Source organism: Akebia trifoliata, chromosome 8 (genome assembly GCF_017979445.1).
Source record: "Akebia trifoliata isolate Shusen 1 chromosome 8, ASM1797944v1, whole genome shotgun sequence".
Taxonomy (NCBI): Eukaryota; Viridiplantae; Streptophyta; class Magnoliopsida; order Ranunculales; family Lardizabalaceae; genus Akebia; species Akebia trifoliata.
This window is the reverse complement of record NC_141382.1, coordinates 9,684,465-9,699,700: the sequence shown is the minus strand read 5'-3', so window position 1 is coordinate 9,699,700 and position 15,236 is coordinate 9,684,465.

Here is a 15,236-nt window from a genome sequence, read left to right as displayed (position 1 = left end):
CGCGTTTGTTAAAGTGTGTGGTAAAACTAAGGGTGGCGAACGGGACCCTATATATATAGGGTCCCGTTCGGCACCCTAAGTTTTACCACACACTTTAACAAATGCGTTTTGTCCTACATGGGTTAGAAGTTTCGGAATGGGTTGATTTTTGGTGAGGATGATCTCTATGGTGAGGAGATCATCCTCACCAAAAATCAGCTCATTCCAAAACTTCTAACCCCATCAAAAATGATTTACAAAAAATGGACGGCCCACGATTTTTCAATTTGTAAACATGGGGCTAAACATTTTGGAATGGGCTGATTTTTGGGGAGGATGATCTTCTAATCATAGAGATCATACTCACCAAAAATCAGCCCATTCCAAAACTTCTAACCCATGTAGGACAAAAAACATTTGTTAAAGTGTGTGATAAAACTTAGGGTGCTGAACATTTCCCATATATATATATGGTCCCGTTTCAACACCCTACTTTCTACCCTACACTTTACTCTACGTGTTTTGTCATACATGAGTTAGAAGTTTTGGAATAGGCTGATTTTTGGTGAGGATAATCTCTATAGTGAGGAAATCATCCACACCAAAAATTAGCCCATTCCAAAACTTCTAACCCCATAAAAAATGATTTACAAAAAATGGACAATCCACGATTTTTCAACTTATAAACATAGAGCTAGAAGTTTTAGAATGGGCTGATTTTTGGTGAGGAATGTCTTCTAACCGTAGAGATCATCCTCACCAAAAATCAACCCATTACAAAACTTCTAACCCATGTAGGATAAAACACATTTGGCAAAGCGTAGGGTAAAATGTAGGGTGTTGAATATTTCTCATATATATATATAGGGTCCCATTCGGCACCCAACCATTTACCCAACAATTTGCCCAACCATTTTTGTCTTACATGGGTTAAAAGTTTTAGAATGGGCTGATTTTTGGTGAGGATGATCTCTATGGTGAGGAGATCATCCTCACCAAAAATCAGCCCATTCCAGAACTTCTAACCCGAGGTTTACAAGTTGAAAATCGTGGATCGTCCATTTTTTGTAAAGCATTTGTGATGGGGTTAGAAGTTTTGGAAATGGCTGATTTTTTCTAATTTTTTTATGAGGATGATCTCTATGATGAGGAGATCATCCTCACCAAAAATCAGTCCATTCCAAAACTTCTAACCCATGTAAGACAAAAATGGTTGGACAAATGGTTGGATGCTGAACATTTCCCATATATATATATAACACAAAACCTACTAAAATATTGATAATTTATAAATAAAAAATATAGTTAATAATATGTCATCTATTATAATTTTTACTTGAAGGCCTAATTTAGACTTCAAAATCAAAAAATTCAAGTTTACGAACTTGTTTGTAAGCATATATTCAACCTAACCCTATATTGGAGTCCTAATTACAAACCTAAAACTAGATAATGATGCCATTAGTTCCTACATATTCGTTTGTCTATTTTGTACATTGAAACCAAAAATTTATAAGTTTTTAAGTATATGTTCGGCTTAAAACTAAATCAAGTCTCAGTTACAAACTAGAACTCCAATAATGATATTGTTAATTCCTACAGATTTGATTTCATTATACGAAACCAAATAAATTGGTTTCATTCCATTCAGATCTCGTTTGCCTATTTTGGACATTAAATTCGAAAATTTATAAGTTTATAAACGTATGTTTGGCCTAAAACTAAACCAACTCCCAGTTACAAACCATAAATCCGATGATGATACCGTCAGTTCCTACAGATTTGTTTTCACTGTACGGAATCATAGAAATTAGTTTTGTTCCATTTGGATACCATTAATATCTAAGTTTATGAGCATATGTTCGGCCTAAACCTAAAATTGGATCCCAATTACAAATCGGAACTCTAATGACAATTATGCACTTCCAACATATTTATTTTCACTATACAAAACTATAGAAATTAGTTTCATTCCATTCAGATCTCGTTTGCCTATTTTGGATATTGAAATTGAAAATTTCTAAGTTTATAAGCATATGTTTGTTCTAAAACTAAACTAACTCCCAGTTACAAATCGAAACTCTGAAGATGATGTCGTCAGTTTCTACAAATTCTTTTCACTATACGGAACTATAAAAATTAGTTTCATTCCATTTGGATCTCGCTTGTCCATTTTTGACATTAAACAAAAAAAAAACTTAAGTTTGTAATCATATGTCCGACTTAAAACTAAACTGGGTCCCAATTATAAACCAAAACTCCAATAACTATATTGTTAGTTCCTACAGATTTGTCTTTGCTAAACAGAACTATAAAAATTGGTTTCCTTTCATTCGGACCTTGTTTCATTTGGACATTGAAACCAAAAATCTCTAAGTTTATAAGCATATGTTTGATGTAAAACTAAACCGACTCCCAGTTACAAACCAAAACTCCGATGATGATATGATCAATTCCCACAAATTTGTTTTCACTATGCGGAATTAGAGAGTTTCGTTCCATTAGGATCTCATTTGCTTAATTTGGACATTGAAACCTAAAATATCTAAGTTTATGAGCATATGTTCGCCCTAAACCTAAAATCGGGTCCCGATTAGAAATTGAAACTTTGATGATGATGTCGTAAGTTCCTACAGATTTGTTTTCACTATATGAAACTATAGAAATTAGTTTCATTTCATTTGGATCTTGTTTGCCTATTTTCGACATTGAAAACGAAAATTTCTAAGTTTATTAGCATATGTTTAGCTTAAAACTAAACTGACTCCCAGTTACAAACCAGAACTCCGATGATGATGTCATAAGTTCTAACAAAATTGTTTTCACTATACGAAACTATAGAATTAGTTTCGTTCCATTCGGATCTCATTTGCTCATTTTGGACATTGAAATTAAAAATATCTAAGTTTTGAGCATATGTTCGGCTTAAATCTAAAATCAAGTCCCAATTACAAATTGGAACTCCGATAACATTGCCGTCAGCTCCTACATATTTATTTTCACTATGGAAATTAGTTTCATTCCATTTAAATCGTGTTTGCCCATTTTAGACATTGAAACCGAAAATTTCTAAGTTTATAAGCATATGTTTAGCCTAAAACTAAACTGGTTCCCAGTTACAAGCCAAAACTTCGATGATGATGTCGTTAGTTTCTACAGATTTATTTTCACTATACAAAAGTATAGAAATTAGTTTTGTTCAAGTCAAATCTTGTTTTTGCCTATTTTGGGTCTCGAACCCGAAAATATCTAAGTTTGGGAGCATATGTTTGGCCTAAAACTAAATCAGCTTCCAGTTACAAACCAGAATTCCGATGATGATACCGTCAGTTTCTCCAAAAAAAATTTCACTAAACGAAACTATAGAAATTAGTTTCATTCCATTTGGATCTTGTTTGCCCATTTTGACATTTAAACCAAAAAAAATTAAGTTTGTAACTATATATCCGGCTTAAAACTAAACCGAGTCCCAATTACAAATCGGAACTCCAATAACTATACCGTTAGTTCCTATAAATTTGTCTTCACTAAACAGAACTATAGAAATTGGTTTCGTTCCATTCGGATCTCGTTTGCCTATTTTGGACATTGAAACCGAAAATTTCTAAGTTTATAAGTATAAGTTTGACCTAAAACTAAATTGACTCTCAATTACAAATCATAACTCTGATGATGATGTCCTACAGATTTGTTGTCACTATATGGAACTATTGAAATTAGTTTCATTCCAGTCGGATCTGGTTTGCTTATTTTGGACATTGAAATCAAAAGTATCTAAGTTTATGAGCATATGCTCGGCCTAAACCTAAAATCGGGTCCTGATTACAAATTGGAACTCCAATGATGATGCCATTAGTTCCTATAGATTTGTTTTCACTATACAAAACTATAAAAATTAGTTTTGTTCCATTTAGATCTCATTTTCCTATTTTAGATGTTGAAACCGAAAATTTTTAAGTTTATAAGTATATGTTTGGCCTAAACCTAAATCGACTCCCAGTTACAAAGCTGAACTCTGATGATGATGCCATAAGTTCCTACATATTTGTTTTCACTATACGGAACTATGGGTCCATTTACAATTTTTTGGATTTTATTTTGATTTATAAATTTATAAGGGTCTTTCTTAAATTTTCCATGTCTACAAGGGCTATATATATAATTTCTATTTGCATAATTAGTATAATCTGACATATCTTAATCAAATCATTTTCATTAACGTACCATAGACTTGTATGGTTTGGAGAGGCTTATTTGTAATATACTTTAAGTGCTTTATTTAAATCTTTGGTTTTATCATATGTCTGTTTTAGTTCACTAATATTACTTATCCGACTGAGTTTTTCACTACTTTTTTTTTTTAAAATTAATAAAAATAAATAAATAAAATTAGAATTTTAGATATAGAATAGAAGCAAAAGAAAGGAAGATACACGTAAAATAAGCATATACGATTTCAAAATTACAGACCTAATTAAACACATTTTTTATATTTATCTAAGAAATCTCCTATTGGCACCCTATCTTTTACTCATTAGACCCCAATTTATTTAATTTGTTGCTACTTCCTGATTAAAGATTGAAACACACTCTCGGTCAAAGACTACAAAGGTTTGGCTCAAATTATAATCTCAGCATTACAAAAAACATTATAACAATTGTTCAAACAATTTAAGTAGTTGTTTACAATTATGAGTAGACTCATATAAAATCCTAAACCCAAAAAGTAGAAATCTAACTAAAAAATATGAGAGAGCTTCAACTTTTACTTATTCTCAAACATTCACTCTTTTTTAAATTGGAATGTAATTAGTAGAAGTTGAGATGCCAATAACAGCTCTCTTATCAGTCTTTTATTTGAAGTTCACAAGACAAGTACGAAAGTAAAATCATGACATTGACTGTCACACCAACTTTTCTAATGCCACCCCAATTCATATGTAAATCACCAAGAATTAACACACAACTTGGGGTGGTATTAGCAAAAGTTGTTGTGGCAATATAAGCTCTCTAAAAATAAGGGTAATTTAGGCATACCTCTCCACATTTTGGTTAATATATATTAGAGATACGCCCTATTTGTTTTTAGGTAGGTTTTCTCCTCAAAACTTGTCATCTTCGACTTTAAGGTAAAGGTTTTTAACCCTTGTCATCTTCAAACCTCTTAAGATTCTATCTTCTTCAACCTTCAAATCTCAAGAACAATATAAGATTTCTAGAGAAGTACAAGGATAGAATTTTGGATTAAAAACCAATGAGGGCTTCTTCGGAATATGAACACATACGAGATTGCATTCGTTAAAAATGGTTTACTCTCCAAGTTGAAAACTTGAAGATGCAATATTTTATGATCATCATCAACCTACAAACCTCAAGACCAGGATAGGATTTTTAAACAAGTGGAAAGATGGATTTTTTGCATAGGAATAATTCAACCTAGAGAAAAAAGGCTTCCCCTTGTTCAAAAATCTTATCATCGATATCAAAATAATAATGTATTCTATTTTATAAATATTTTTAAAAGTTTTTAGCCTATAATTTTGACGAAATACTCACCAATTTTTCTTTAAATACACATAAAAGCATCCAAGAATACAATTATATTTGTAAAATCTGAATAATGATTAATACTAATGTAGGTGGAGATTAAAGAAACAAATTAAATAATTAATCTTTGGAATAATTTTTTTATATAATTGATAGAATAATACATTAGGGGACTTTCTTCGTTTAAAATTATATTTCATTAGTCACGTTTCATTAAATAAGTGGGCATGCCAATCACATGCGACAACCATTTTAGTATGGAATTTGTTGGTTCATCCTAGATTACTTAACTACATGTGTCACGATGGGAAAAAACTAATAATCTAACAAGTAAGGCAGGCCTTACTAACTTAATAAGATCTCAAATCTTATTAAGGGTTGTTGAACTTGCTTAATGGCATCCACTGACATGATCCAATGCCAAAGGGATGTAGAGCACAAAACTCTATGACTTATGAAAGATTATTTTTCTCCGACAAAATTTTAATGTTAAATTTGGGAGTTTGGTGGGAATTCAGTAACAATCTATTTTTAAAACCTTGGATCAAGCTTAAAATAAATTACAAAAAAAAAAAAATTGGATCTGAAAATTTCCATGAAATCTAGAGGGTTGTAGGGTTGGATTATGAATTTGGTATCCATTTGAGCTCAAAAACCCTTAGTAAGATTTCAAATCTTACTAAGTTAGTAAGGAAAGTGTTTTTCTAAATGGGGAATTGGTTATAATCTGGTCGAACTACTTGACATTTATTAATTCCTTCTTAAAAAATTATATGATATTTTTAAATATTGTTTAGGATATTTTGAGATACCCAAGGGTAGAGTGACGAAGTCGCTGAACTTTCACAAAAATTCAGAAAATGTAAGGGGGTGCCTATCCAAATAATTGGCAATTAATCATTAAGATTAAGAAAATCGAAAATTTATTCAATTAATCGTTGATTTTTTTTTCGAAAATTTAACAGATTTTTTAATATTTGAATTTTCCTCTTCGAGAACTTTCACAAAATTTCAGAAAATGCAAGGGGAGACTATCCAAATAATTGGAAATTAATCATTAATTTTAAGAAATCGAAGATTTATTCAATTAATCGTCAAATTTTTTTCAAAAATTTAACAGATTTTTGAATATTTGAATTTTCCTCTTCCAGCATTTTTCGAGATAATACTTTCACCTCAAAATTTTCAGAAATTTTCTCAAAATTTGTCTGAATTAACCAAACTGGTGCCTTGCTGAATAATTGATGAATCCAAAACTTGGTTACTATATCCCTAGTGATACATCCCTCAGCTTTGGTTATGTCAAAAGCCTTGGTCATGGTCCCCCCCCCCCGGAAAAAAAAGGACCTTCAATTTATGTGTCTTCAACATTCTATTTTGTTCAACCTTCAAATTTCAAGGCAAAGACAGGATTTTGGGGAGGTTGATAAAACGATGTTTGGAGAAAAGTGAGTTCTTCAGGGAAAAAAAAAGTATTTTAGACATACCCCCATATGTTTTGCTAAATATTAGAGATAACCCCTATGTTTTGAAAAAGATGACATGCATCCATTGACCTTAGTCTTCTACATAGACTAAGAGGAAAGGCTTGAACACCCTGATCTTCAACTTCAAGTCAAAAATCCAAATTTTTCTTTTAAAAACCAATCATCACTACGTCAAAAAAGCCCAAATTCTACACTTATTTAGCATTAATTTCGACGGCCCAAATCTCACGTTTATATTCGCTGGCCCAAAACCCGTAATTAAGCCCACCAAAATAAATCAATAGCCCCAGCCCAACGAACCACCAGTTTTTTTTTTATACCAATAAATAACTTAAAATGAAAACTATTTCGATTTTCTGAAAATGAATGGTTTTAGAGAGAAATTCAGAGATTGGGAATTTCTCTTCGATCTCCCTCTTCTCTTCACAAATACCTTTCGACTCTGAATTTCTTCTCAATCTCCCTCTTCGATCTACACTCACAAACTCTGAATTTCTTCCCAATCTCCCTCTTTGATCTACACTCACTAATCTCTTTCGACTCTAAATTTCTTTTCAATCTCCTTCTTCGATCTACACTCACAATGTTTTGAGCATTCGAGTAGACTTTCAAGAAGCATTAGAGAACACCGAACACTGATTAAACCAGACATTCGAGAACACCAATCAATCAAACCAGAGCTAGCTCAAATCGAAGAACACCTAGCTCTTTTCACATCATCGATGGAGTTTTGATCTGCTTCAAGTCCAAAAACTTTAGTGTTTCTGCAAATCAAATCTTCTTCCTACCTTGTTTTAGCTTTTTAAAATGTACATTTTATAATTTTCTCTGTAATTTCAGTTTAATCTTGTTGAAATTCTATTTTAGATGCTTTAATCTAGTTTACCGAGCTTGGTTGTGTTAAAATGAACATTTAATCGTAGAGTTATTAGTGGATTTTTTTGTAAAAACCCTAATTCATTTTTATTTTGAAGGTTGTCGTATTCTGAGATGGAAAATATCTTAGTCTTAAGGGAGTTTTTGAGAGCTTGGACTTGATAGGGTATACCTTTCAATGGTCTCATTGATCAATTTTCTGGAAAAAAAATATCTTGTTAATGCCTCCCAATGACATTTGCAGATATGACCTCAATGTTGATTTGTTGGATGTGCACGCTGATAAGAATACCAAGTTGAATATGACATGCCAAGTTTACATGGTGTTTGTTAATTATTTATTCTTTATAAGAAATCTCAACTATCCATTTCATAAATTTGAGTTCTATCACACTCACAGAGTCCAAAACAATTAGATTGGTTAGTTTTAGATGACAATTTTCGTAAAATGTCTTTTGGTGAAGCGTATTTTAACTTATGGCGAATGGCTAGTCTTCCATGAAAAGTAGCTTTATACACCATTGTAGACACTTGTCACTCTGGCTAAGGGATTCCCAATGATGACCCATGCTCCAAGAGATCACTTTGAGTATTGAGTCCCCAGATATTCTCCATAGGAAATCTCACCCTGTTGTACAACCTCTATATGAGAAGCAAGATAGTACATTGGAGTCAGAAAATCATTACTCTTCTTTATCCATTGTAATTTTCTATTTTTATTTAGTTGTGTGCTTTTTCTTGAATTACAATACCAATCAAGGAGTCAAAATAAGTGTTTCTTTTTTCTTTTTTTTTCTTTGCTCCTCTTGCGAGCACTTTTTCTTTTTTTTTTTTTTTTTTTACTTCTGTTTTTTGTTGTTTATTTTATTTTTTGTTAACATATCTCCTCCTAATTCAACAATATTTTCTTTATTTTTTTGTTAAGAAATGTTGATCTCAACAATAAAAAATGTTGATTTTGATGGTAAAAGAATTAATCTCAACAAAAAAAAATTGTTGATCTTGACAATAAAAAATGGTGATCTCGACATTGCATGTGATTCAGATTTTGTGTGTGTGTGTGTGTGTGTGTGTGTGTTTTTATTTGAGTTGTTTTACCCCAACATCATAGATCTTTTCCAAGTACCCAAAATGCATATTATATTTGAGAAATGAATACTCGAATCAAACGTTAGGACAAAAGATTTTGGTTTTTAGAAATTTACGTGCTAAGCTGAGGAACTAATGGCATGATGTCACATGTATTGAAAGTATTTTTTTTTTTTTGGTTCTAAAATATCTACTTGAATCTCAAAACCCTTGATCTATTTCTTCAAAAAAATAGAAACTCCAATGCCTAAGAATTGACAACTAGGTAGTTTGATGTCATTTGTAATTACACTCCCACATGGTTTTATCTATGACAAATGGTGTGGGTGCTTTCACATTCACATCTTATGTAAATTTTAAAATGTAACATGTCACGCAAGTGGATAATTTTGGAAGGATACAACGAACAATTATGAATGACAAAGACTTCTTTCATTTATTTTTTCTGCCCTTTTTTTTTAAATCTATATGTTTGAGTTTTTTTTTTTTTTCTTTGTAGATATTTTTCAGCTGTCACAACCAATAGTGGTGCCATATGTAAGTATGATTTCCAAACCATGGAGTTCAATACATCTTAATAAAAGTATTGATTATTACTTCTAGAACTAAACCATTTTCCCTTTCTCCATACTCTGCAGCATTAAAGATCATACAACGATTTATCCTCACAACAATCGTATTAGTATTAGTAGGCTCCTTGGATCAATGTTATATAAGACATGATCATCCATGCCTTATGAAAAATATTGGTGTTGCATTAGCAGGGCGGATAATTTTTTTCCTTGATTTATACATTTCCTAGAGAAATACATAAAACTGAAAGAGAATTTTACTGACAAATAATAAGTGATCGAGAATAACCTATATTGGTTAAGATTCACCTGACTTAGCCGAGCCAATTTAATAGTATTTAGATATTAGATGTTTCAGAGATTGAGGCAAGGTGGCATCAATGACTTTGTTTCAATCGTAACTGTTTGCATAATATTTCAGCAATCACCTGTTTGCAAAAAATTTCTCCCCGGTTTACATAGTTCCAAGAACAAGACATTTCATCTGTTGACATAATTCAAATTTTTTTTTTTTTTTTTTTTTGCCTTCTTTTTCTCTCTTCTTTGTTCTCTCTGATTTTTGTTGTTAACGAAGAAAATACCTTTTCTCTCTCTCATTTTTGTATGAAAACAGGGTTATTACCTTCTCTTCATGTGTTGTTAGGTTGTAATTTTTTGCAAGATAGTGGAACATTCCATCCTTCATCACTGATTTTTTATTCAAATTAGATCTTACAGTCAACAAAGAGTAGCCCAAATACAAAAGAAGCAGAATTCAATAGGTATCGTCGCCTCTCTCTCGTCTTGTAATTGTTCCTCTCTTTTTTTTGTGTGTTCCTGGATGAGCATAAGGTGGACAATACTTATGATTAGATTCGAAATGGATTTCTTTATTTGTTGATTGTAAATTTTACTGTTGTTAGAGAGCAGATTATTAAAATATATCTGATACATCAAATGGAAGGAAAAACTTATGATTGAATTAAATTGTAACTCATTAAGGTAAATCATAAAGAATTAGAGCGATCTTGGTTTTATGATTCGTGTTATTTAGACTAATTATCTCATTAAGGGATTGAAACCCTAATTAAATTTGTGTATATCATATATTTTTATGTGTAAGGAGATATTTGGAGTCTGGCCTAACATGATGGTTATGGATCTCTCAAGTTCATGGAGTGGTCCCATGGTGTATATATATTATTTGCAAATGATGTAGTATTGATCAATGAAAATTGAGACTGAATAAATTCAAAACTAGATCTATGGAGAAATGCCTTAGAAACCTAGATTTTTAAGGTAAGTAGAATAGAGACAATGTATGAAGTGCAACTTTATTTAGGATACCTCAAAATATGAAACTTTAATAATTAGGATCAAGAAGTAAGAAATACCCCAAAAAGAACGCTTCCATGTTAATGGGATAAAATAGAGTTAACGAACTCCTACTTCCATGAACTCATCATGAAGTCAATAGAGTATCTACAAATTTCTAGTTAATCTTTATTTAGTTGTGCCATTATCATTGAATGCAGTGAAGGTTTAAAACACCTAAAAATGCATCAATTTACTCATCACATGTCTCTTGACTGGACTTGGTAGGATGCTGCTCCTATATTAGATAATACTTTCACATCTATCCTGGACTTGGCTAGAATTCTACTACCTTTCCTAAAGTGGTAAAGTGGTTCATTGGAGGCAATGGTTCTAAAGGTCCCAGGGTTCTCAATTGTCTCGTACATCCAGGGTTCTCAATTGTCTTGTACGTTCTCCATGGACTATGATTGATACCCACTTGTGATTTATTTTTTTCATATTCAGCACTTTATTTTAGATACCCAGTCGATTTCTATATGTGAATATTGTTTTGGTTCCAAGATGGGTGGTTAGTCTTTTTTGTAGATGATGATCAAGTAGGAGTTTGTAAATGAGTATTCATCTTTGATCTTATTGTTTGGTATGTCTACCATTATTTTTCTGTTTTTATTATATGATGGAATGTGGCCAGAATAAAGATAATTTAATGTTTTTGTTTCTGGTTCCTTTAAGAAACCGACTCATTGACACCCACCTTAGCTATGTTGCCTCAACTTCCTAGAAGTCCAACATCATTAGTTCATAGAAGTCTACTGATTTGATGGTCATGATCACATCAAATGATGTGAAAGACTATGATGAATGACAGTACCAACAATATATTTTATAATTAGCTTAGACATCTTTCTAAAAATATATTATTTTTTCTTATTACTTATTAGTTGTATGCTTGATGGAGAGGCTTGAAGTTCCAAGCAAAGAGTGGATGTCGAAACCTAGGCTATCAACGAAATACATTGATAGTGTAGTGTTATTTATTGAGTACTTGAAAACGAATAGCAGAATTTCGATAATGATGATAATTATTTTTTTCCTTGTGTCAAATGTCGTAATACCTTATCAGGGAGGAAAAATATAAAAACAATCGTAGATCACTTAGTCTGTGACAGTATAGATACTTCTTACACGAGATGGACATTCCATGGAGAACATTAGAGGGGCGGAGATCATGCAACAGTCGAGGCTAGTATGTATGTTCGTCAATGTGATAAAGATATGATCCCAAGAATACCAAACATGTAAAATGATGCGCTTGGACATTTTTCGAACGAAGACAATGAAGTTACTTGTATGGACGAGTGTCTTGATAGAAATGATGACCAAGTTCATGATGATTTAATAGATGATACTCAACATCGTCAAATGATAAAGAAATCGATGCAACCATTATATTACTCATGTCGAAAAAAGGATTCAAAACTTTCAGTTATAGTTGAGTTGCTGAGTATGAAAACTAGACATCAATGGTCTCAAAAGGATTTTGATGAATTGTTACAAATGATTAAAAGGATATTTTCACATGATAACTCCTTACTAGAAAGTACCTACTCCACGAAGAAAATGATCAAGACTTTACGGATAAAGTGTGAGATTATTTATGCATGTCCTAATGATTATATATTGTATTGGAGAGATAATGCAGATATAGATAGTTATCTAAAATGTGACGAGAATAGATGGAAACCGATTAATGAAAAGAAGTCAAGGAAAAAAATTTTACCGGTAGAAATATTGAGGTATTTCCCACTAACGCAAAGGTTGAAACGAATGTATATTGTGCCATGGATTGTGGAAAACATGAAATGACATTCTAAAGGAGGTCAATAACGAAAAGAGTTTATGTGTCATCCAATGGATTCATCCTGTTGGAGATGAGTGGATAGTAAATTGGTAGATTTTGCTGTTGAACCACGCAATGTCCGATTGGGACTTGCAACAGATGGATTTAATCCATTTGGGATGAAAAACAACTCATACAGTTATTGACCTGTTATGGTTGTTCCGTATAATCTGCCACCATCTTTATGCATGCAGAAGGAGTTTACGATATTGACACTTTTGATTCCTGGGAGATTAGGTACGTATAGAAGATTTAAATATGTATATGGTTAATCGAGACACAAATTTATGGTATGTTAACTTAGAGAGATTGATAAGAAATACAAAAGTGGATGATGAACCATTTATTCTTGTCTCATAAGCAACTCAAGTTTTTTATTGTAAGGATCAAAATCGGCCTACGGAAGCTTGGCATGTGATTTTAGAAGCTCTGAAGATATTGAATAAAGATGTAGACACTTTTAAATATCCACTAGCATTTGCGACAAGTAACATGGATACTTTATCATCTATTCTTAAAGAAGATATCATTGAAAATGATGATGAAAACTAATTATACTAGTATGTTATGTTGATATTGTGTAATATTTCTACTTTGGTTATTATTTAACTCACTATTTGATTTATTGCTTTCCTTTTTAATCTTATTACTTTTAAATATCTATATTATTTTTTTAATGTTATTCCATACAGGCATTATGTCGTTAATAGAGAATTTTGATAGCTCGTCGATGGAGAATTCTTACAGCTCATCGACATCAGATTATGATAGTTCAGCACCCTCGATTCCTACACGAGATAGTCATCAGAACTCATCAACATCAGATCCACATTCATCATCTGATTCACGCCTCCATCTAAAATTCAATTCTATGAGACAATGCATTGGGGATAATTTGACAGACTTATAGACCAATATAGGCCGTTATGCGATGGCACATGTGCCACTTTTCTATTCTTCTTGGAGGAAGGTACCGATAAAGTTGCTTGAACTTATTTGGTGTCTTCTCCAAGTAGTTTAAATATTCTATTGATTAGTTGTAATAATGATGAATATTTTCATTATATTATAATTGATTTATTTGTTCATATTTTGACAGTCTCGTTACAACATTTCTGAGGATTACAAGAAGTTCTGCTTATAAAAAATCGGCCATGCATGGGGAGATTGAAAATATCTATAGGGAAGGAATATTGTAGAGTTGGTACTATTGATGCAAAGCGAAAGTTGAATAAACCCAAAAGTAGATTGATCAAACAGGATGATTGGGAGAAGTTCGTCGATTTAAAATCGACATCGTTGACCAAGAAAAGTGTGACAAAATGAAAAAATTTCGTAAGAAAAATAAAACTCCATACACAATCAGTAGAAAGGGTATAGCAAAAAAGGCAAAAAAAATTGTAAGTATTAATCTAATTATTAATTTATATACTCTATTTCAAATGTATGAATTTGGGTTGGTCACAATTTTTATGTGGTACAGTTTTTTTTTAAACCGAAAAAATATCAAACGGGTGGTCAGCAGCCCACAAGAACAGAGTTCTTCATCGATAGTCATACGAGGAATGATAGTAGTGCTCTCACTCCTAAGTTGGCCAAATCCCTTGTAAGTAATGTCATTTTTTTAATCATTTTTTTTTTTTGAAAAAATTATTTATCATCTTAATGTTTTCATTGTTTTATAGGGTCAATTAAATAATCTTATTAAAGAAGATCCTAGCTTTGCCTATAAAGATATCGACCATGATCCTATTTTCATTGTATGTATGACTTATATCATTTAATTTTGATATTCTATTTACATACATTATATTAATCGTAGTTATGCATAGATGTTTGAGAAAGATGGAAAAGGCAGGGTAAGAGGTATGGGAGGCGGAATTTCAAAGACTTCATTACGTTATACAATTCAAAGTCAAAATTATACGGATAAATTTGAAAAAGACATGGTTAACTTCACTCAACTAGTTCATGCACTAATGAAAAATAAGAAGAAGAAAAAGAATAAGAAGAACAAGCACAAAAAGAAAAAAATCATCTACATTTGAAGTTGGAGGTCCTTCTACTCAAGTAAGATGTAAAAACATTTTAACTTTAGAGATTCTTCATTTAATTTTTCAATAATATTTAATTCAGTTTACATATCTAATCATAAACAATTCCTAATAAGTGACATCAGATTCCACAATTCTTAATAGGCGAGGAGGTAAAGACCCAGTATCAGAATCATTACCATCATTGACTAATGGTAAGGTATGCTTATTGATGAACTTTAGAAGGAATGTGGTCTACGCCAAAGGAGTACTAGTAGATCCTGAGAAACTAGATATGAAGTATTATTCAATTTGTATCGATGAGATCATTGATTCTTCGGCTGAGTTAATGGATAGAACTGGACCCCAATGGACTTTACTTGATATTCTTTGTGGTAAGGTGATTAGATGGCCTAGGAGTCATTGTCGTGTATTTTGATGGACATGAGATAATTTC